At 34.1% G+C, this 23,579-nt stretch overlaps 1 protein-coding gene across 4 annotated transcripts in view; it reads left to right on the top strand.

The window, feature by feature from the left end:
* The first annotated feature begins 6,343 nt into the window (after positions 1 to 6,343).
* LOC108735988 overlaps positions 6,344 to 23,579 on the top strand; it is an 84,313-nt gene continuing 67,077 nt past the window's right edge. For 2 of the 4 annotated variants that reach the window (XR_003232414.1, XR_003232412.1), the window contains exon 1: positions 6,345 to 6,607. The gene's annotated coding sequence lies outside the window, so the exon portion shown is untranslated. Of the gene's footprint in view, positions 6,687 to 23,579 lie in introns of all 4 variants that reach the window. The other 2 variants (XM_025980872.1, XR_003232413.1) reach the window with 2 other exon arrangements.

The raw sequence follows: 23,579 nt of genomic DNA, 5'->3' as shown, positions 1-23,579 counted from the left end.
TGATCAAATAGAATTCGATAATTACCTTGCACTAAAATATGTTTTATAATTAGTGATGGTCTAGTGGCCTAAACCAAAGAATTGAGAAAGACACCGCCTCCGCTTCGATTGTCCTGCGAGATCTTTGGATCATTTTGGCAAATACTGGAACAATATTATTCCATATGTATTCTTTCAATTTCAATTAAGTATATAATTACTTTGTATACAATGGTATCGTTATGATTCTATAATAAAAATGCGATGAATTTGGTAATACACCCAATAACGCATGTTAAAATTTTGTATTTTTGACCACTGATTTTATTTGGTTTCTTTATGCATTAAATTTAAAATGTAATCTGATAACTGTATCCTAATTCAATCCGTTTATATATTTACATATCCTCTATTTTCGGAAATATTAAACACTAATTATTTAATTGTAAGAATAATTACAGCCAGTTTTAGTAGAAGAAAAGGGAAAGTAATGTTATGGTAGACGAATTTTATGAACTCTGACACATTATCACTCCGCAAATGATGCTTTCAACATTGAATATATATTCGATCTTTTTTTAGGTTTCATACCTCGAAAACAAAAAGAGAACCTTTACGGGATAACTTCGTTGTCCGACTGCCTGACTGTTTGACAAGACCCTTTTTTTTTCAGCAAAACGTGGAGGTATCAAGTTTAATATTAAATAATAAAAATAATACTAAAAACTCAGGTCTGCAACCCCTTGGAGATCCTCCCGAATTCTTTGATTTTCGGTATCTAGGAAGTCAGATAACTCAGGATGGAAGGAGCAGTTGAGATATAAAACAGAAGATAGTGCAGGGTGGAGTCGCCTTCAATAAAAAGAAGTCAATTCTATGCTCCCGAAAGTAAATTTACAAATTCGAAAAAGATTGCTAAAGTGTATGTCGCTAGAGGAATGTTGTACGGGTGCGAAACATGAACGGTGGAAGCGGCAGAAAAGGAAAGGTTAGAAGCGTTGTGTGTGTGCTGTTACAGGCGAATGACAAGGATATCGTGGATAGAGAAGATAATAAAGGAAGAGGTATTAGAAAGAGTAGAAAAACGGAGGACTCTATTGAAGTCAATAAGAAATGGGCGAGATAGGTAGGTAGAGCACCTTCTCAGGCATGAAGAGTTAGTCATGAGACATGTTAGTTGCAGAAACAGGAGTTATTAGTAGTAGAGGTAGACCTACTTTACTGTTTACAAATGATTAAGGATGTGGGATGTTCTGGGTTTAGGGAAATACGAAGATAAGCTTAGGATATGAAAGTGTGCAGGTGTGTGTCCAACCAGTCTTAGGACTGACGACCTTATGATGATGACGAAAGGAATCAAAACATATGGGGTAGTTCCTGTTAATCAGGAATCATGAAATTTGGTATGAAGCAATGTCTTATAGCACAAGTAAAGGGAAAAATCCGGAAACTGTAAATCTAGTAGTCGCAACAAAAAATTTTTTTAATTGTAATACTGTAATTAAACGGTTTGGAGTCTGATTTTGGGGGAGACTTAAAAGGCGGAAAAACGCGAAGACTCTCGAATCCCGTGATGGACGAGCTATTGTACACACCTACAATTTTGTACGGAACCGTGGGTGCGCGTGTCCGACTTGCACTTTTTTTTACTTAAATAACAGATATATCAAATTATTTTTTCCTACAAATTCCTTTGCTTTTCCACCATTGTGAAAATTAACCTACATGAAGCTTTTCTTAATAGTAACCATGACGTCCTAGTCTATTTTCCTCTGTAGAGAAAGTCAATATAAATATCCATCAGCAAAATAAAGTGCCACGTTTAAATATTTTTTTTAAAAAAAGTTCACAACTTTCTCCTATTCTCTTTTAGTTAGATAGCATCATTGAAACTTTCACAGTCGACTTGCTGTTTTTTGAAGTTTACGCTGAACCTCAATAGTTAATAGGTAGGTAATTGTAATTCTACATTTTACACACTTTCACTTGAAAATTAAAACTTCGCGCTTAAATAATTCTTGAATTAGACATGGAAAAAGACCTTTGGTCAATAGCACTTAAAGATTTAGATGAGCACAGACGGTTTCTGCTTTATATTATTCAAGAAACTTCGCAATTAAGTTCGCTCCTCTGTACAGTGTCGGTTGTCTTGATAAAAGCATTTCTTGAGCTCAGACGTTTGTTATTAAAAATATGATCCTATCAGTTATTCGTATCACATTTTAACGCTCAATTAAATACAAAACAAAACAATAAAGCTTTTAATGTACGCATATAAATGGATAACTGAACTTTCATTACGTAAAGTTAATAATTTTGGAAACGTGTTTTCAAAAACACTACGATTTTTAAACTAATAAGGTAATGAAATTTCACAAAGCATCATCAATTTTAGTGAAATTTTATTTCTAAAAAGACAAAACGTTATTTAAAGTATTTACCTATGGAAAAAAAATTCAGTCAAAAAGTTTTAGCGGGTTGAAAATTAGAAAAATTATCGGTATAGTCTTTGACCTATTCATAAGTTAATCCAAATTTATTGATTATCAATTCTTAATAATTCACCGAACGGCATGACTATTAGTTCGCATTCTGGATAACATAAGTTCGATCCCGAGTCCGTCTGCCTTAGGCCATGTTTTCCTGCAATTTCCTTGGACAACATAAGCTAATGCTCATCATCATCATCCAAATATCAACAGCAATAAGACTGGTTGGACACGCACCTCCACTTATCTTATCCTGAGCCAATCATCGCATTTCCATAAAACGAGAATATTCCACATCCTTAACCATTTATGAACAATAATTTAATCTAGGTATACCTCTACTCCTCTTAACTCCTGTTTCTAACTTGCTTTAAACCAACACTTTATGTCCTACCAACCTATCTCGCCTATTTCTTATTGACGCTCATAGCGCCCTCTGTCCGCCTACTGTTTCTGCTACTCCTCCTCTGTAACCTTCTCTATCCACGATGTCGTCATCATTCGCCTGTACCACCACATTTTGAAACTCTTCTAACCTTTTCTTTTCAGCCGCTCCCACCGTCTATGTTTCGCACCTGTACAGCGTCGCGCACCAGACATTTGATATCTGACAACTACTACTTCAATTCATTGAAATTAACGCTATTACCCACGAGTTTTGCCGATATCATGATCATAAGGTCGTTCTAAATTCTAAGGCTAGTTGGACACGCACATCCACTACTTCCTATCCTGAGCTAATCTTCGCATTTCCCTAAACCTAGAACAACCCACATCCTTAACTGTTTTCGAACAGTAATCTAACCTAGGTCTACCTCTACCCCTCCTAACTCCCGTTTCTGCCTCTAATATTACTCTGACTAGACCTTCATGTCTGAGAAGGTGTCCTACCTATCTTTCTCGCCTATTTTTTATTGACTTCCATAAGTTCTCTGTTCTCCTATTCTTTCTAATATCTCTTCATTTCTAACTCTCTCTATCTTCATCAGTCACCTGTAACACCACATTTCGAACACTTCTAACCTATTCTTTACGCCGCGCCCACTGTCCAAACCTTTAACAATATTTTTCGAATATCTAAATTAACCGTTCGCAAGCATAAAAGTGACTTCTTTTTATTGAAGACAACTCGACCCTGCGCTATCCTCTGCTTAATATTCCTACTACTCCTTCCGCCCTGACTTATTTGACTTTATCTATCCATTAGGTATACATAAATGATACTACTATACTATACTATACTACTACTAATTAAAAAATGCTTCTCGGATTGTGGTACATAGAGTATTTCTTTTTCATACATTTCTGGTCTCTTGTTTGAAATTATCTTCAGTAGTGAAACCTAAATCGTGAATAACTTGTGATTTTACAAAATTCATTCTAACCGTGAGAATTACAGTAGTGGTGTATTGGTGGGAAAGGAAGAATCGGAAATTCTAATCTAACAAAAGTGCATATATTTTAACACCATAATAATGGAATCAAAACAAGGATGAGGGCGAGAAGATGAATCGTTTCTGTTGGCTTGTTAAGTAAACTTTAGTTCCTACCGTAACCTTTGATTCTGTTATTGTAATAAATCGTCATTCTAAAATTTCTTTAGTTCGTACTTATTTATGTAGATTGTAGATAAACGTAAGTATATAATAGATACACATATTTGTACATCAGTTACAAAGGAACGTCATAATTGAAAAGATACGTGGTATGCGAACGAATCAATTACACAATGAACGTATACGTTAATTAATTAAATTAATTATAGAGCGATTGGAATTCAATGGACAATTAAGGAATGAATGTAAGGCAGTTCTATTGACTTTTTTTACTGACGATGAAGAACTCTTTGTATTTTATCTCCTCTACAAATTACAATTTGCATTTCAAAGGAATTATGAAAATCACGCAAACAGATCATTTAGTACAACAGTTAAAGTAGTTATCAAGTTTTTGATGAACACACTTTATGATGACTTCACTTATCCGTTAATCAAGTTTTATTGTCAGAAAACGATTAAAAACAAATATAATATATCGTCTACAGTTCAACCTCAACTACAATAAAGCTTGCAAATGAACATCCTAATTGGGGCTCAGTTATTAAAAATTGTCTTTTATTATTTAATAGATAATACTGATGGTAGACTTCTTTCCGCTTATGTTATTTCCACTGTGCAAAAGGCAAATACAATGTAATGATTCTGTTGGCAAATGTTTATCTCCATAACATTTGAGTATGTCTTTATCAACACTTTAATTAGTGGTATTATACAGAGCAGTAATTTTTTCTCTAAGGGCTTATTAGGTAAAGGGAAACAAGGGGCATACGCAGAATTTTCGTTCGTAGGGAGGGTCTCGTCCAAAAAGGCACGTTTGCTCGGTTCTAACCCTTATCATAAACCATATTTCTTACAAAATTGTCATTCTTTGCTGTCACCACCCTCTGCATAGTTCTAAAGATAAATTTTACGAATTATTATAGCAATTTTCTCATCTTTAAATAAATTCTTCACTACCACTTGTTTCTATTATGGTGTTACCATTTCCTTTTTACGGTATTCTTTTAATATTGCGGGGGTTAACTTAATTTTGGTCAAAATTGAGCAATGTTGGTACGAATTTCGCGGCGACCCATCTCATGCCCAAATCATTGGTAAAAATCGAATGGCAGGAGCCAATCGATATGTTTAAGTCCTTAGCAACTTCTCTAACGGTGATTTGACTATTGGCCAATACTATTTTCTTCACTTCATCAATGTTTTCGTCTGTTGTTGACATGCTCGAGCGTCCGGCACACTATTCGTCGTTCACATTTTTTCGACCCTTTGAGAACCTTTTGTACCACCGATAAACGTTGCTTCGGTCCAAGGTAGCTTCACCATATGCTTCAATTAACATTCGGAATGCGTCCGTACACATAATTTTATTTTTCACACAAAATTTGATGCAGATTCTTTGATCCATTTTTTGGAATAACCAAAAATCAAAGACGAGACAAAACACGTGCAAGCAAAGCAGCGGTCAAAAATTAACTGAACATTAAAAATGACCGAATTTGTCGGTATAAATGAGAGAATTGAGTACCAACATAACTCCACGAAAAATCGAAAATCGAATATACATGTCCCGCGGAAACTCAAAATTCGCGATACTTTTTGAACAGACCTTGTATTTGGGCCGTACCAAGACCAAGACCTAATAATCCAGACCAAGGCCAACGCCATGAATGTTACAGTCTTAGTCTCAGTTTTGTTTTGCCCATCATTAAGCACCAATTTCAGGAGCAACATAAACCTAAAGCGCGAGCCCCTTTTGGCACACCCGCAGGTTTGTAGTTGTCCAGATATCTAGATCTAATCTAATTTTGTTTAGTTCCAAGTTTCTAAAAACTAAAGGTAGAACATGGCCATAACAACCCAGTTCGTTTGTGTTATCTTTTGTGTTATCTTTTCTTACCGCAGCTTTATGATAGTAAAGCTTCCAAATAAAAGCATTTATTGGGAAGTTTTTTTGATTGATAAAGGTGCCGTAAAATTTTTCAAGACAAAGTAGTAATAAATCTGAATTTAATAAGGAGTAATAACTAAAAAGTTATTTTAAACATACAATGATCTTAGAATAGTTTTTCAACTCTTTCTAAATCAAAAGCGAACAGATACTTTTGTTTACGTTTAAAATGCACTTGAATGCGAAATCCGAAGCCCAGCAGTCTACATTTGCATCGGCAGGGAAATACATTCCTAGGACTTTATTTATATAAATTGCACATGACATTCGCTTGTATGTAAGTACTACATAAGTATATTGTAAGTGATGCTGAAAAAGAGACAGGCTCGTATCTATATTCGCATGTGTGACAGTCTCCACCGTTAGTTCGTTTAATACCTCCTATCCTAACTAAAGCTTTTGCTAGCGGACGCCGGCAAGAATCGCAGCTTGCCACGAACAGTTGCTAGTTGCCGGTTGGCGCGGAAGTTTCAAAAATCACGCCGGTGCCTACTGCTTCGCTTTACGAATAAGTAAATTAAGTATTTAGCCGAATTGTGTCCGTAATTTTATGTGTTGCACAAAAGTTGTGCCAAATAATATTTTGACTCTCATAAAGCCAGTGACATAATTTAAAATTGTTTAAGACTCAAGTAAGTGTTATATAAATTTTTCTACAAAAATTAATAATTAGGTACCTGCCAAACAAATAACCAAAAAAATACTTCTACAGTAAGTACCTACATTTGTTTCTATTATTGAACACAGTGTAGAAAGTATTGGATAGCAATTTCATAAAAAATTAAAGTATTAATTAGAAGTGGTAATTAATTTTAGAAAAATATAAGTAGAAATTGAGCATAGATAATATTAATTAATTAAGTAGATTAAGTGTTAAATGTAAATAATTATAGGAGCTTATTTTTCTTTTTTTTTTTTAAGGAACTAATTATCATTTCCATCTATAATGTAACGAAATTTTTCTCATAATAATTGATCTGCAACGATAAAATTGCTATGTTTCTTAGCTTTGATGTTTTTTAAATTTTTCTTGAATATTTTACATTTCGATTATTTTATTTTTTAAAAAAAAAATAAAAATGGGAATTATTTACAAATATTGTCTTGATATTGAAACTGAAAGTAAATCGCTACAGGAATCGCTTGGAGATTTGACACCTGGAGAATTTCTGTCGATTTATCAAATTCATAAATTCATAGTTCCATAGTAGCTTGTAGTGAATCTTTTCATTGTAGTAAAGAACTTTGACTTTTATTCATTATTGATTGAATATTTTTAAAAACAGTCACAGCTACTAATTTAAATTACTCAACTGATTATGTATATTAAACAATACCTGGAGACTCCAGGTCATAATTCTACTTGGCCTTTAACTTATTTAGGTTTTCACTCTTTCAAAAGAAGTTTAAATAATACTGTGTTAAATTTTTTCCCTTAACGAGCTCTGATTATTTATTTAGATTACACACTAAAGGGAAAAGTGGACCACATTTTCTAGCAAACGTTTTATATTTTTGTTAGGTAAAACTATATTCCATGATGTTTGATATTTCATATTTACTGTGAATTTCTTATTTTTAAAACTTACTTGAAGGTAATCTTGAGATATTATAAATAATAAAATATAAATGAATTGCATAAGTTACTAACAATTAGTGACTCAGTGTACCAATTAGATCAGCATACTAGTAACACGAATATAACAATATAGCCAATGTGCATTTCCGGGGAAACACCCTGTATGTACCTATCGGTACGGTGTGAGTGTGCCTTTTCCACATGAAAGATTGGAAATTAATAAGCCTATGGCAATCGAGCATCTTTAATTAGTGTTATCGCTGTGACAGTGCGTAGGTTTGTGCGCTGAAAGCAACGTTTGATAGAATCTTTTAATGGAAACAGCTTTGTTTCCGGACCATTATTGAGAAAACATGTGCCAGTCTTACTATAGAAAGTCCGTCGAGGTGTCTGATGTATCAGTGTATGTATATATGTATGTATGTACAGGGTGGGCAAATTTCGACGTTTGTAAAGAGCAACTCGCTATATATAAGAGATCATCATCGTCATCGTCAGTCCTAAGACTGGTTGGACACGCACCTCCAATCCTTCCTATCCTGAGCTAATCTTCGCATTTCCCTAAAACTACAACATCCCACCTCCTTAACTATTTGCGAGCAGTAATCTAATCTAGGTCTATCTTTACTCTTCTTAACTCCTGTTTCTGCCTCTAATATGTCTCTGACCAGACCTTCACTCGTGAGAAGGTGCTCTACCAACTTATCTCGCCTATTTTTTATTGATTTCCTCTGTTCTCCTCGCTTTTAACCTTTTCTTTTCTGCAGTGCTCACCGTCTATGTTTCGCACCCGTTCAGCGCCGCACTCGTAACATACACCATTATCAATCTTGTTCAAAACTCTAAATTAACCGTTCGCGAGTATAGATGTCATTTCTTTTTATTGAAGGCTACTCGACCCTGCGTTATGCTTTGCTTTATATTCCTACTACTCCTTCAGTCCTGACTTATCTGACTTCCTTGATACCTAAAATCAGCCACTTCTTCTAGTCTTTCGTCTCTTATCTTTACATTCGCTCTTTCCCTTCTTTTCCTTCCCTTGTATAAGGATAAGAGATACAAAAATATTAATGGCCGCTTCTCAATACATTTTTTTAAGACAAATTTATTGGGGTTTTTAAACCATGAAAAGATTATTGTCGTAATTAAACTCTTACCCACCGAATGCGACCCCACATATTGTATATATTTGAAAAAGGAAAAAAATATTATTATCTTCTCAGCTAAAACATAATCAGTTGGAGGGGCTGATTTTTTATTTTTTTTTTCAGACACCACTGTATTCTACATTAAAATGTACCTGAATAACGTAAAAGTTGTTTTCTTTTAATGTTACAAACAACCGAAATATGTAGCCAAAACTTAAAATTTTTAGCTTTTGTTTATAACTCAAAAACAAAAGACGATAGCAAGTTTTTGAAAACACCAATATATTTGTCTTAAAGAAAGAGATAGAGAAGCAGCTATTAATTTTTTTATATCTCTTATAGTTACCGAGTTGTCTCATGCAAACGTCGAAATTCTATACATATGTATCTATGTATAAATACTTTATGGATTCCATTTCATAATAGAGTCTGTGAAAAAATTATGTTACACTCCAAGGGAAGAATATACAGCATTTCCTTTCCGAAACCCATGAATTAAATAATTTAAAATTAAATTTTATGCTTTTCCCAAATGTTATCTTTTATGATCTGCAGTCATTCATATTTTTGTTCTTTTGAGGGTAATTGTTAACATTTTCATTCCACTCCCGTAAAGGATCAGGGTGGAGGAACGATAAAAAGGGTTACTAGAGTGCATCCAAGATTCGAATTAGTTGGGGTGGGAATTGAGGAGTGGAGGTGTTTTTTACTCTCTTTAACCGAGTTGACAATCTCGCAACCAGCCGAAGTTGCTGGTGAAAAATCCAGAAAAGCCTGAAACAGAAAATTTTCCGTACCAAAGATGCCGACAGGAAGAACTTATATACACTTACATATAGTAACATCACTTTCAATTCTGATATAATTCCGATGAAATATTACGTATGAATGTTAACATAATATTAAATATTAGGTAACATCTGTATCTTCTGTATAACATCATACAGACGATTTTCACAAAAAATTTGATAAGAAAAAAATAGCATTGCAATATATGGATAAATCACATTTTAACTGATAAAAGACAAACGAGACCTCAAAAATAATCTGAATGTTGAAAGAGGATTATAAAGTTACATTTTAATGCACACGACAATGTAACTTTTGTTAAATCCTTTTAAATCGTCTTATCTGTCCTTAGCACTTTCTTATTATCTTTCAATAACGTGTAGCTGTTTAAAGAACAGTATTGATTACATAGAGTTACTCTTCCTATAACACATATATTATGCAGTATAACAATTATATCCTTATTGTTATCTAGAACACATTTTCTCTAATCCGTTCTAAATATAAAATAAAGTTTATCATATTAATTCCATAATACATACATAAAATAACATCCAATTTTGACTATAATTTCAATCAGAACAGTGTGTTGCGATTAAGTGACCTATTTTTTATTTTACGCGTTATTGTTTAATATAGGTGTATTAATTATCTAAATATTAAGAAAACTAAAAATGGGCAATGGTATTGCAAGTAAGGAAAGGTCATTAAGTCAAAATGTAAAAATCGGCTGCTTTACACAAACGGAATCAGAAGAGGGGTGGTGGAACTTTTGCCCACGACAAACTGGTCTACCCTACAAAATTAAAAATAATTACAATCTACTCCGCAAGATTTCTATTCGAATTCTGAAGATAGAACAATAACATTTCTTTTCCAATAATTTATAAATTAAAAGTTAAACTATAGACCTTAACAATTCTAAACATCCCGTCATCTATTATAAAACAAACTCAATGAAGTTCATCTTATTTTATGAGCTTTTTTAATATTTATGTTTCTTTATACGGATTTGGTCTTTATAATACTTTGGTTACTCAAATCAATACTAATAATAATAGTAATTTTTCTAGAAAATGAAACATATTAAATAGAATGATTCTAATTAACTTGTTCCTTATTATTATACGCCCCATATTTTCAGTTTTGCTTTCAAATTTATTTCCTCCTTAATGGTATGTCAATGCGTAGCAAATGACAACGCGGAAAACAAAGTACACAGATACGTGTAATTATGTTTGATTAATGTAAAGTAATAGCACACTTATAGTTCATGCAGTGGACGATTATTATGAAATGGTTTTAATTATAAAACTAAAAAGTATAATACGTATCTATAACGAACACTGTACTTTTCGTCAGCAATTCATTGAAGTCGCAAGGCATTGATAGCCATTTCAAACTTATTAGCGCTTATTAGTATATTTCAAAATTATGAAACAGCTAGCAGTACATGAGTGTATTTCCTTTTCTAGATATTTGCTGCTAACTGCGGTAGTTTATACTGTTTGACAAGGCATCTACTTGCCAATTGAATGCTAAGCAATGATATAACTCAGGGGTGGTCAACCCGCGGCTCGCGGCCCGCATTCAGCCCTCCTTGAACATTTTTGCGGCACGCGAGATTTATTTGTTGTTTTACAAACTACATTTATAATATAACGGTTGCTGATTTTCAGTATCTACGAAGTCAGATAATTTAGGATGGAAGGAGTAGTACAGATTTAAAGCAAACGATAGCGCAGGGTCGAATCATTCAGAAATTCGAAAAAGATTGTTAAAGGTATAGGTGTGTCTGAAGCATGTCGCTGTACGGGTTTGAAACGTGGACGGTGAGCGCGGAGAAAAAGGTTAGAAGCGTTTGAAGTGTGACGCGAATGATGAGGATACTGTGGATAGAAATGAGGAAGTATTAGAATGAGCAGGAGAACAGAGGGCGCTATGGAAGATAGGTTTGTAAGAAACCTTCTTAAGCATAGATGCTAATTAGAGACATTTTAGAAGCAGAAATAGGAGTTAAGAAGAATAGAGGTAGATCTAGATCAGATTACTGTTCACAAATAGTTAAGGATGCGGGATGTTCTAGTTTTAGGGAAATGCGAAGGATAGGTAAGAGTGGAAGTACGTGTCTAACCAGTCTTGGGACTGACGATCCTATGGTGATGATGATGATGATGATGATGATTGCAATGGCTAAAGTAGTAGAAATCAATATATTAAAACAATACATTGTTTGTTCAACCGTATATTCAGAAAGTAACTGAAACTGAAAATTGACTTTGATTTTAAAGCAATATTATTGTGAATATACGTATATATGACAAACATTATCTGTTTTATTAATGAGTTTACAGTTAATCTAATCTTATATGGAGATGTTTAATTTTACATTCGGCCCGCGCAGCTATGATTTATTTCCAAAGTGGCCCGCAAGGTCATTTGGGTTAGCCACCCTTGATCTAAACCATTCTATTCGGGAACTAAGCATTCGGCAAACTTGGTTGTCAGTTAAATCTACGACGCAGTTTGTATGCATAGGTATGCAAATCAATTAAATAAACAGTTTTAAGTTCTTGGTCAGAAATTTATCAAAACTGCCAGATGTAGATCACGATTTCCAAATTATCAGTTCCCCCATCACCGACCAAACCAAAGTTGTTCCATCCATGTGAATTAATTGACATCAAGTAACTGGCAGCACATCGACATCTGTGGATGTTTACTGCAATCGATTCATACCTAACCATTATTATAAATTGTTGAACAACGAAGCTGAGTTCATTGTTTAATTGGTTTGCACGTCTATCATCTGCATGAAGTACATCATAGATTTAAATTGACAAGTAGATTCCATTGTGAGACCTTGTCAAACAGTATGTAATACTGTGGTTACCATGATATTAATCGTCTTGTCTGAATGGAGCAATTTCGCTTTGATCGGTGATTTATAATTTATAGTGTCCTAATGAGACATAACCAGTTCAAAATTACGATTCACATCCGATGGATTCAATATATCGTTGATCGAGTACTGAATGTTCTTTACAACACACGTTGTCAATGCAATACCACTGAAGATGCCAAAGGAAACGTCTGGATCTGATAGTATATACAGACCACGGTTTGGTTTTGGTTTTTGAAGTGAAACTTCTTTATTGATGGTAAAAAGCAAATTTATTAGGGTGTAAAATAGAAAAGTATAGCGTCATACATCACAGCGTCACGCGTAACGCGACATGTCACGCGCCACGTGTGACCCCTGGTGGAGAAATCCAAAAGAAATCAGTTTAACAAGCTTCAGAAACTAACCTGCTGGTAGCAACCGGTAATCCGAAAATTACTATTTCGACAAATTGTTTAAACAGATCGCGTCTACGCTCTACTATATATGTATTGCATATGCGTTTGTGTTTGTTTTGATTTGTAATTTCTCTTTAGAGTTTTGTATGGTGCAAGCGTAAAAGTTTTTAACAAATCTAAACCAATATTTCGCATTCGTCCGCTCGAAATAAAGTTGTTTTTTTCTGGTGTTTAGTAATTAGGTCTTTTGATATGCCTAAGTATAATAAATGAAGAAAAAATAAATTTGGAATATTTCAGAAACTTTTCGCATAAAACTGCACTTTTGAAAAATAATAACAAAAGCAATTGTACATTGATAAAATTTTGAGTTATTTTATAAAATATTTTTTCTCTTCTTTTCCTAATGTAAGTGTATAATAGCCAAATATGTCGTTGAAAAGTGCTAAACATTTTTAAATATCTCCACAGATTTCATTCCTGGTGTATTTGATCTGGTCGTGACTGAACCGTGATCATACCGTGATTTGGTCTGTAGTATGAATCGGCCTTTAAGCGTGATGAAGGTAACACTGTTTTTACTGGGATAAAAGTTAATACCGGTACCGAGAGGCTAGGCACGGTGTACGTAATTATATTTCTGTAAATAACAATACAAAGACGATGCAAAGCCTTATTTCTATTTTAGAACGTATGTATTCAACTTTTTTTTATTTTTATGAAGAAACCTCATATGCTAGAATAACAATAATCGTCCATCATCTGTTATTCTTTTTTTTTTGTTCAGCCTGTGTTTATATGTATACACGTCTACTAATAGTCGTCCACAAACGCAACATCCCAAGTTCACAACTACTACTTGACCTTCTACGGTTTATCTTATAAAGATCATCTTCACGTTATTGCAGGAAACCAGAGCATTGTTTCAGCTGCTAGACTTTTTTACGACCTCTCTTTTATCTTATTTGTTGTAAGGAGTACACACGCTTATTATAACAAAACTTGCGTACCTATCTACAATGTATACCAATTGAATAACTGAGATTAATGAATTTGTATTCTATAGCATACGTGTATTCGGTAGCGACTAAGAAAGAATATTGTGTATTATTAGACTTTTAGAAAGATAAGAAAAAAAGTACGAATCTCCTCCTAGACATAAATTGCCACCCCATCAGAAGTTGAGAGTGGGAAATTTCCGATTTTACAATACCCAAAACTATCTTATTTCCAAAGATTAACTCAACCTTCTTCATTTTTCCAACTCGAATTTTTGTCCAATTCGGAATTTCAATCCAATGCAGGTTTATAGTTTTTTCGTTGATTTCAAAGACTAAAGCGCAACATTCCCTCTCAGGTAAGAAATCGTACTTACTCCTTATTATGAAAGGATTTCACCATCATTCGTGTGGTTTTCGCCCTCGTCTTAGGTACGGGCGTCAGTTTCTTCGCGAAGGATGCTAAAGTGCTTCTACCAAATGCGATTTCTTACTTGAAAGGTTATGCTACACTTTCTTGTCCTTGAAATCAGGACTTACTCTACTTTCCCGTGTCAGGAAGTTGAAGCTGTCCTGCCCAGTGGTGGGCTACGTCCAATGCTATTTACTTGTTAAGAAACATCAGGGTTTTACAAGTGTCAAGACAGTTTGGGCAGGCCAATAGATGCTATGTATCACCGCAGTCTCATTTTATAGTATTTGATTGGTTGTCAATTCTGATCTCCTGAACGAGTAGGTAGTTAGCCATTGAAGCTTACTTCTAGAATATTCTGCTAGATGTAAGTCTTTTAGGCTGACTTTCGACTCCGAATAGTGGGTATAGCTCATTCGATGCTGTCTGCATATTTCTTCGAATTGGTGTATTCTTCTGCATGTCTGACCAAACAAAGCCACCTGCTCTATGAAGCGTGTTTCGGTGTGGAATGGGCGTAAATCCAGGCGGTGGTTCTAAGGCCAGTATGGGTCACTATCTGTTGATTGCAACTTTCGTGGAGAAGTTATTTCTGATAACAACTTTGTATGTTGGTGTAACACCTAAATATATTGATTTTTCTATGTATTAGAGTGTCAGATTGTTCGAACGAACGCGCAGCCTCCTATTTGTGAGTGATTGTCAAGCTGGAAGATAAGTATTAACTTGTGTCTTAACGGGATTCGGATTCAGAGAGTTATTATTGTTATAATCTAACATGGTGTCAAAGTAATTCCCATGGGAAGGATGTAAATATACTTTTCTAATAAATAGTAATATGTTTCTTTTCTCATGCTCAAAAACAGGGAAAATCGTATTATCGACGCGGAGGCACAGTACAAATTTACATACAGAAAGTACTTTGCAGCAATATGACAATTGACGCCCTGGAGGGAATGCCTTACTTTCCTTCCTTGGTGCGGTAAAATACATACTATTCTTTAGAGTCTAGACGTCTAGACGTTTCACTCACGCTTACGGTAAATACTAAAGATATTTAGAAGATCAGTACCCGAATGATTAAAATTACCATACGAGATCAAAGTAATCCCCACCAGATATTATACACTTGTGCCAACGTTTTTTCCATTCCTCGAAGCACTTCAAAAAACCATTCTTTGTCATCTTGTGCAGCTCCCACTTCTATGCCACCTTTATCTCCTCAATCCTAGCGTAACGTCGTCCTTTCGTTAGTCTCTTCAGTTTCTGGAACAAGAAAAAGTTACAGGGGGCAGATTTGGGGAAAATGGTGACTGCGGCATTATTAGTGTGTTGTTTTTGGTCAAAACTTCGCACACAAGCAACTATGTGTGAGCAGGGACGTTATCATGCTGCAAAAACAAATCTTTTTTCTTCCACAAACCCAATTCTTTATTAACCATTGTACCCTGTGGCATAAACTCATGATGCACCACGCCCATGCAATCGAAGAAAACTGTAAGCAAAACCTTCACATTCGACCTAATTTGACGTGCCTTTTTCGATCTTGCCTCGTGCGACAGCTTCCATTGGGATGATTGAGCTTTGGGTTCCATGTTATAACCATAAACCCATGATTCATCACCAACTATGATCCCTTAGAGCAAATTTGGATCGTCGCGGACAGAGTCCAACAGCTCCTTAGCAATGTTAATACGATGTTGTTTTTGATCGAAATTGACCAATTTTGATGTGACCCGTTTCATGCTCAAATCATTGGTAAAAATCGAATGGCAGGAGTCAATCGGTATGTTTAGGTCCTCAGCAACTTCTCTAACGACTATTGGTCAATATATGTATGAAAATACATGTATTCTTACTTCTTTGAAGTTAACATAGCAAAAATATAAACCATCGGATAATTAATCCGAAACCCAGTTCATTTGAATCAAAAATTTTAAAAATGGGTTAGGAAAATCCTCGACAGCTAAAAATTATCTCATATAATTAGCCGCTGACGATGTAGACTACTAACCTGGGGGTTGGAATTTTCTTTTAATGGGATCATTTTCTTTGTTGTCCACCCGACAGCCGCTACATCGAGTGAAATTATAGTAGGTATTCATAATCGGACTTGAAAGTGTTTCTGAATATTTCACAAATTAGCCGTGAAAGCCAAAAATTAACCGCGACCAGGGAAATCCGAAAATTGTCTAGGATTTTTCTAACCAATTATTGTTCAATTTTTGCATGCACTTGTATCATCTGAAGTTATCGTGCGAACTAGTTTTCAGGTTTCCCCGGTCACAGCTAATTTTTGGCTTTCGCAGCTAATTTAAGGCTAATTTGCGGCTAATTATCCGATGGTTTGTATGTTCGTCTGCTAGTTTCTCCATGCCAACTTCAAAGCTGTTGTATTCTTATGATGCATCGTCCTGCACTCTGTCTTAATGAATGCACAGAATGCCGAAACCTTTAACTTGATACATGCTGCATCTGCCTCCGAAGTACGCAAACATTACTTCCGCCTAATATGTATGTTAAATAAATATGCAATATCTTCAAAGACAGTAGCAAGTTACTTATCCGACTATTTAACATTCTTTTGAATTTATTACCTATTATTTCTTGACTTCCGCAGTATTTCAACCTACTTTTTTTATTAGCCGCCGACTGAATTACAAAATCTAGCGCCGACTTGTATTGCTTACACGCGAGATTTTATTGATTGTCTCAGGGGTAATTTCAATTTAACGACAGAGCTATGTTTAGAATCGTTGCCGCGTAGATACATAACTTCCCAGCGGTAACTAGGTATTTCTTCCGCGCCTCACTTGCTTATTATTACTCGTAATAATCAACCGTAATCTATTTGTCCTCCAGGTAAAGAAGTAAATAACTGATAATTAAGTAAGACAAATCTTCTTAATTATAGAACACATCGGCTATAATTTGAAGAAATATACAAATGTAGCTATATTATAACGGTTGATGCTTGATAATTTCTTAAGTGTACTTCTCTACTAAAAATAACAAAAATAGAAATGAGGACTTTTAAATCATCTTATCTTTTAATTATTTAAATAAACTAATAAGCTGTTATAGTAACAGGAAACGCTAATCTTCGCCTTCCATTGTATAGGTTAAATTCGGCAGTTACTGTGAATTCCGAAAACTTTTTAAATAAAGTCACTGTTAATTAAAGAAAGAAAAGTTTTCAATGTTCAAATTGACACCTAGATTTTGGAAAAATTGAAATACTAAAAAGTCTTTTGAATGAGTCGAATTTCGACCTCCTCATTTCATTTAAAAGAATGTCGTCGCTAAAATTTGCGGCGCTACTTGAAATATTGTAGTATACCATATTCCGAAAATTTCATTTCCGTATCGCCAAGTATTTACAATAGTAATCAGCTCGGTTTTTGATTTTTAAGAATTTAATGGTATAAATAATGTAACTGTTGAGTGTATATTTTAATTATATTTTAATGTTATGTTTATGTGAAAAATCTGTCATTTATTAAATTTATGAATCGTTGAACCATAACATTTTAGACATAACCATATATGTATACGCCGAGGTTTTTAATAGTTATTAAACGAGAAGAAAGGGTCAAACTGCGTTGGTGAAGAAGCTACATGTGAAGTAGCGAAACATTAAACGAAATTTCGAATTATTCTTTGATTATTAAATCCGTCCAAATCTTTTTAGCTCAACGTCAATAAATATCTCATCATGAACACGAACAAAGGAAACATATCACACAGCTAGTGTGCCTACTATAAATAATGTAAATTTATTCGAAACGGTGTAGAACGTTCACTTATTGTTAATGGTAAACTTTCGCCAAACAATCAGACAGGAGTGTCCCACATTTTGCTTTATCAATTTATCATTATCGCCAAAGCACTATGTTACTACTTTTTCGTACAGACGAGATATCACACCGTATAAGTACATACATATATATGCCGTAAAATTAACACTGTTGTATAAGTATATAATTTAAATATACCGCCGTATAAAAACCGACTTCAATACTTTGCCTATACATCACAAAACATAGACTAAAAAGTTAACAAATTCTAATAGGACCACACTCGACGTGTAGCGGACGGCTCAAATTCAATTCCGGAAGATGCAATTCTTCTTTTAAGGGTTCCGGTTCCGTGTCTCAAAAGCAAAAAAGAAACTGTCTGTCAGTAAAAAAATTAATGTCTCAGGTTTACACGATACCAGTAAAAATAAAATTATTGTAATTTTCCTCTTAGTTTAAATACCCAAAGAAAACAATTGAGCAATAATATATATAATAAATCTATGTGACGACTCAGTCAGTTTCCATAAAAACTGGAGCTGGATTTTCCAGCGGGATTCTCATTACTTAAGCATATTAATTTTGTTGGTTAATAATCATAAGCAAATCTATACCTAACGACTAAAAAAAAATTTTAAAATTAAACTGAAACAACTAGACACAAGGAAACATCGCAATCCTACTGAGAAATTGCAGAAAATAGAATTGAGAAGTTCATCTAGAGAGGAATCAGAGTAGTTCTTGGTTGTAATATTGTTGTTATTGTTTAAGTCCAATCCCATTGCTAAGAGTGAACCATTTCAAGCCAAATTTGAACCTGATAACTAGAATTGTAATATCAATTTTGTACATGCCGACTTCATTTTGTTATTTTTCACTGAAACGACAGTTGCTGAAAATGAAAATATGAAGTAAGAAGAAGAAGTTAGCGAAGACGAACAATAATAATCAACAAAGCTTATTCACTGATTAGATCTACAGGGGATGCTAGGTAAATATACGCGCTTTGCGTTCTAACTCAAAGGTGGTATGAAAATGAATGTAGCGGAGTGTCCTTTATTTCGAAAACTACTGATTCTACCCCAACATTGACATTCTAAATTTTGTAGTCGTCCAGATGGCTTCATGTACTTTTGATATGTTATTTGTGAGGCCAAAATTAGGATGCTCCTGATAGAAAAACTTCATTTGGATTAAAATTGGAAGGTTAATTATAAAGTCGTCTCAATAAAAAGAAGTCATTTCTATGGTCGCGAACAATTAATTTGGAAATTCGAAAGAGATTGTTAAAGGTGTATGTTATTGTTAACGGGAGTTAGGGGGAGTAGAGGTCGGCCTAGATTAGATTAGTTAAATAGTTCAGGGCATGAGATGTCCTAGTTTCAAGGGTTTTTAAGATTAGCTCAGGATAGGAAGTAGTAGAGATGCGTGTCCAACCATTTGTAGGACTGACGACCTTATGATGATGAATGTATAAAGACTAAGCTATAAGGTATTATAATAGGTTACTGCATATCGACTGAACTGGTACGTGCAAATGTGCATAGAAGTGTAACAAACGTCTGTGCCAAACAAATAAATTACAGTTTGTGACAGTTGCCCCACGTTGACATTTTAATAATTTTGAATGTGCAAATATCTAGGACGAGAATTTTAGTAAAAAGAAAAAAAATGTGAAAATCTGTTCCAAGTTGTAACTGCAGTTACACAGACAACAAAACTGTGTCAGTCGATTTAGTCTTTTGTTGTTCCCCCATGGTTACGTTAGCAACTACAAAAACCAACATAAATAACGTAGATACGTTTAAATGTATGCGTTTGTACACATTACGAGTTGGCTAAACGTAATGAATTCTGTGTTCAACGAATAGATTTATGTAATAGGTGTAGTTCTCGACCCGGTTCATTTAGCACAGTCGACCGAAAACATAAATCACAATGAAGAGGAGGAATAACCGTTTAACCTTGATGAATCTTTTTTGCTTTTACTTTTTTTATGGTATTTCTAGTCCAACAGTTCATAAACTACACCGATGACCAGTCCAGAAAGATTTTCATAAACTTATCAGTCATGCGTCTGCTCGCTTGTAGGTTTTAGAACATCGACCATTGAATGTTTTATTTTCGGATAAGCTAATTGATGTGGAAATTAACAAATCAATTCACGTCAGTTATAGCTACATATATATAAAGTGCACGTTTGCAAATACAGGGTGACTCAGAGTAAATTACATTTTCATCATGTCATAAAAATTTTATAAAAAGCGTTGGAATAATTTTAATACTAATTTATAAAGGCACACAAATGCGGATTTCATTTTCTAAACAGAATGTTGCACAAATGTCGACTCATAACATTCCTCCAATCTTGTTTGTAAGTTTTGAAATACCCGCCAGTACAATTCAATGGGAATGTTGGTAAGATGGTTGTAGAAAAAATCCGGCTCGAAGGACCATTTAAGATGAGGATTGCGAATTGAGTTGTAAAATGACCCACTTGGTCTAACATGACTATGAATAAATTAGAATTAAAAATGACAAATTTGCAAAACTAAAATAAAATTTTATAATTAATGTTATTATCGTAAACATTTTTGGTAAAACCGAACATTGGTCTCGCGAATGTTTGTTTTAGTTACGCCTTAAAAATCAAGGAGCGTAAGATCAGGTGATCTCGGCGGGAAGGAGATATCCCCAAAACTCCAAATAACAGTTCTTTTAAACAATACAATTACAACGTATCGTTAGCTTGTGACAGTTTCATCACGACCACGGACATCCTTAAAAATTGACAGAATTTATCCAAATGTCTGAATCTGTTTGAATATTTATTACACATTGATACTAGGATTTGTAGACTTAAAGCAAGTGCCTTTGCACACCTTCAAAAATATTAACAACAATTATTATTTAAAAATTAAGTTTATTTATTGCTGTATGTGTATGATAAGCATTAATTATTATTTTAAACCCCCGGAAGTTTGAGTTTCGTCCGCAATTAAGTCGAAAGTAAACTAACCTTCTTAATTACCTTAATTATCTGCTATATTTGGCCCGCAGTTAGGATATCCCCTATAATGTATACCCAATATACTTTAGGTACCTATTATATTAATCAGAATTTTGCAGACGTATTGAGGAAGTAAAAATATTTTGTTCTTTTCTGAAAATACACGTAACGTTTCCCATTATAAAGTGGAGTAGCAATAATATTTTGGTTGTTCTATTCAATTCTCTAAGTAAATACAAACTAAAGTAATAGGTATATTAATAGGTTTAAGAGAGTAAATAAAACACACATTTCACAAGAAATTCCTCAAGGCTAGATAATTTTAATGACTTATAATGCGTGTTACCTTATCATTCTTTATAATTTGTAAAACAAATAAAATCATGCATGTAAATTTACATTTACATGTGTATTACTCGGTGCTAAAACAAGCAATTGACACAGAGATCATTTCAGGACATAATATCGCCAAAAAATAAGAATATTAACATTAATATAAATTGCCACTAAAATTGGCGTTTATTTTTATAGAAATTAGCAAAATTAGAACTCCCTAAAAGGTAGGTATTCTCATCCGTCAGTTTGGATCCATCCAATGAAATGAAATCATAGAATGATAGGTACTTGTCGTCATGATACTGAATGTAAACTATTAGAGTATTTGATATATGTAACTATAGAAGCTTCGAGCGTTGTGTCATTAAGCAGAGAAATCCTTTGGCAGTTGATCGAGCGGCATGGTCTAGAGGTTTAGACCATTGCTGAGCATTCGGGAGGACGCCGGTTCGATTCCGGGTCCATCTGCCTTGTTCCAAGTTTTTCTGTGGTTTTCTAGGATCAGTTAGGCAAATGCCGAGGCATCCACAGAAAATCTTTTATTCTCTTCTTTCTTCATTTTATCTTTCTCATCTTTCTCACCCGAACCCCCACCCAACCAATCCCACGACTCCTGCAAAGAGACTGAAGAAGACCTTCCCTATCTTCCGACGGAGTCCAGAGGGACTGCCCGCACACCAGCATTAGTAGCTGGTGGAAATGAAACACCCAAAAGTTTGGCAGTTGATGGTCCTTTTGCGCGCGCTCCTACCATGTGCAGTTAAGTCCATGCTTGGTAGTCACGCTGTACACCCATCCTAAAAACTTTTACTAATTACTTCTTGGTAAAGTTTGTGCTTAGAAATCATTCAATATAAACATCGACCTCCTACGTTTACATCTGCATCTTTATCTATTTCAAATTTACAAAAGAAAGCTAAAACTGGAGCACTTGTAACAATGTATATATTTGATGGTTTCAGCAATAAGATTTTTAAACTTACTATTAATTTAGCTTCTTTTGGATCCAAAATGGTGGACGAAAATACGTCCTTTTATAGAGCTTTAGTAAAATCTTTTATATAATAAGTAGGAATCGAAAAAGTAAAAGTATGAACTCCAACCTTTATACAAACCCGCTTAATATATCATTGAGGAAACAAAGAAATTAATTGAACTAAATTGAAATTGTATTATTGAGCAAATATTATAAAGCATTTGATTACCATTGAAAACATATGTTATTGAACTCGATCCAAAATATATTTTGTGAAAGAAAACAAATCAATAAAGAATCTACAAAAAATATATATAATAGGATGCATTAAATAGTGACAGAGCGAACAGAATTATGAGTCACTTTATGTAATGTTTAAGTAAATGTCCGTTGTATGTAGACACAAAATAAAAGTTTTTACGTACGTAGTTTAACTGCGTACACAATATAGCTATTTGCATTTATTTCGGAATAAAAAATATGACTGCAATCATCGGCACGGTGAGTACATATGTATATATAATTAATCTCGTCATCTGATAACTTTCGATTTTAAGTGGGTCAGCTGAAGGTAAAGGTAAATTATATTTCACGCAAGTGCAAGTACATTAAAATACATAGCTCCTAATAAAATTTCGTAACGTAGACAAACAAGACACACCTCTCGTATTTTCTATGTTTCACTGAATTCAGTGAATTTGGCTTAATGTGATAATTATTTATTAATTGAAGTAATACTTATCAATAAATATGTTATAGGAATATTTAGAATGATATATATACCAAATATAAAGTAGGGAAATAAGTTTTTTTTACGCGTTTGGGAGTTTGTATTTTTTTTAGGAATACGCTCTAATAAAGGTGCAGTTACACGGCTCACGGCGCGTTTCGCCGCGGATTGTCTGTATTGGTACATATTGGCTCGCTCCCTTGCGGACCTCGACAGTCATAAGGCCCATGATGACGCAAACTCCGGACCCTTTTTCAAGGAATACATTTAACGGAATAACTGCATTATACATAGTGTTAACCTTTTTGCACCCGATTTGATAAACAGTTTCCTTTGATACTATAGGGTTGTTCGGAAAGTCATTTCGTTTTTTTTTTGTGGAAATGAAAGACAGTTTTCGTATAATAAACAAATACTTTATTAAATTATATATTGACCGTTCTGGTCCAACACCTTTTGCCATCTTTCTGGTAGTAGCATAATTCCACGCTCATAAAATTTTTGGTCTTTGCTGGCAAAAAACTGATCG

Source organism: Agrilus planipennis, unplaced genomic scaffold (assembly GCF_000699045.2).
Source record: "Agrilus planipennis isolate EAB-ADULT unplaced genomic scaffold, Apla_2.0 scaffold4, whole genome shotgun sequence".
Taxonomy (NCBI): Eukaryota; Metazoa; Arthropoda; class Insecta; order Coleoptera; family Buprestidae; genus Agrilus; species Agrilus planipennis.
The sequence above is the reverse complement of the archived record's forward strand: the minus strand, read 5'-3'. Positions and strand labels throughout refer to the sequence as shown.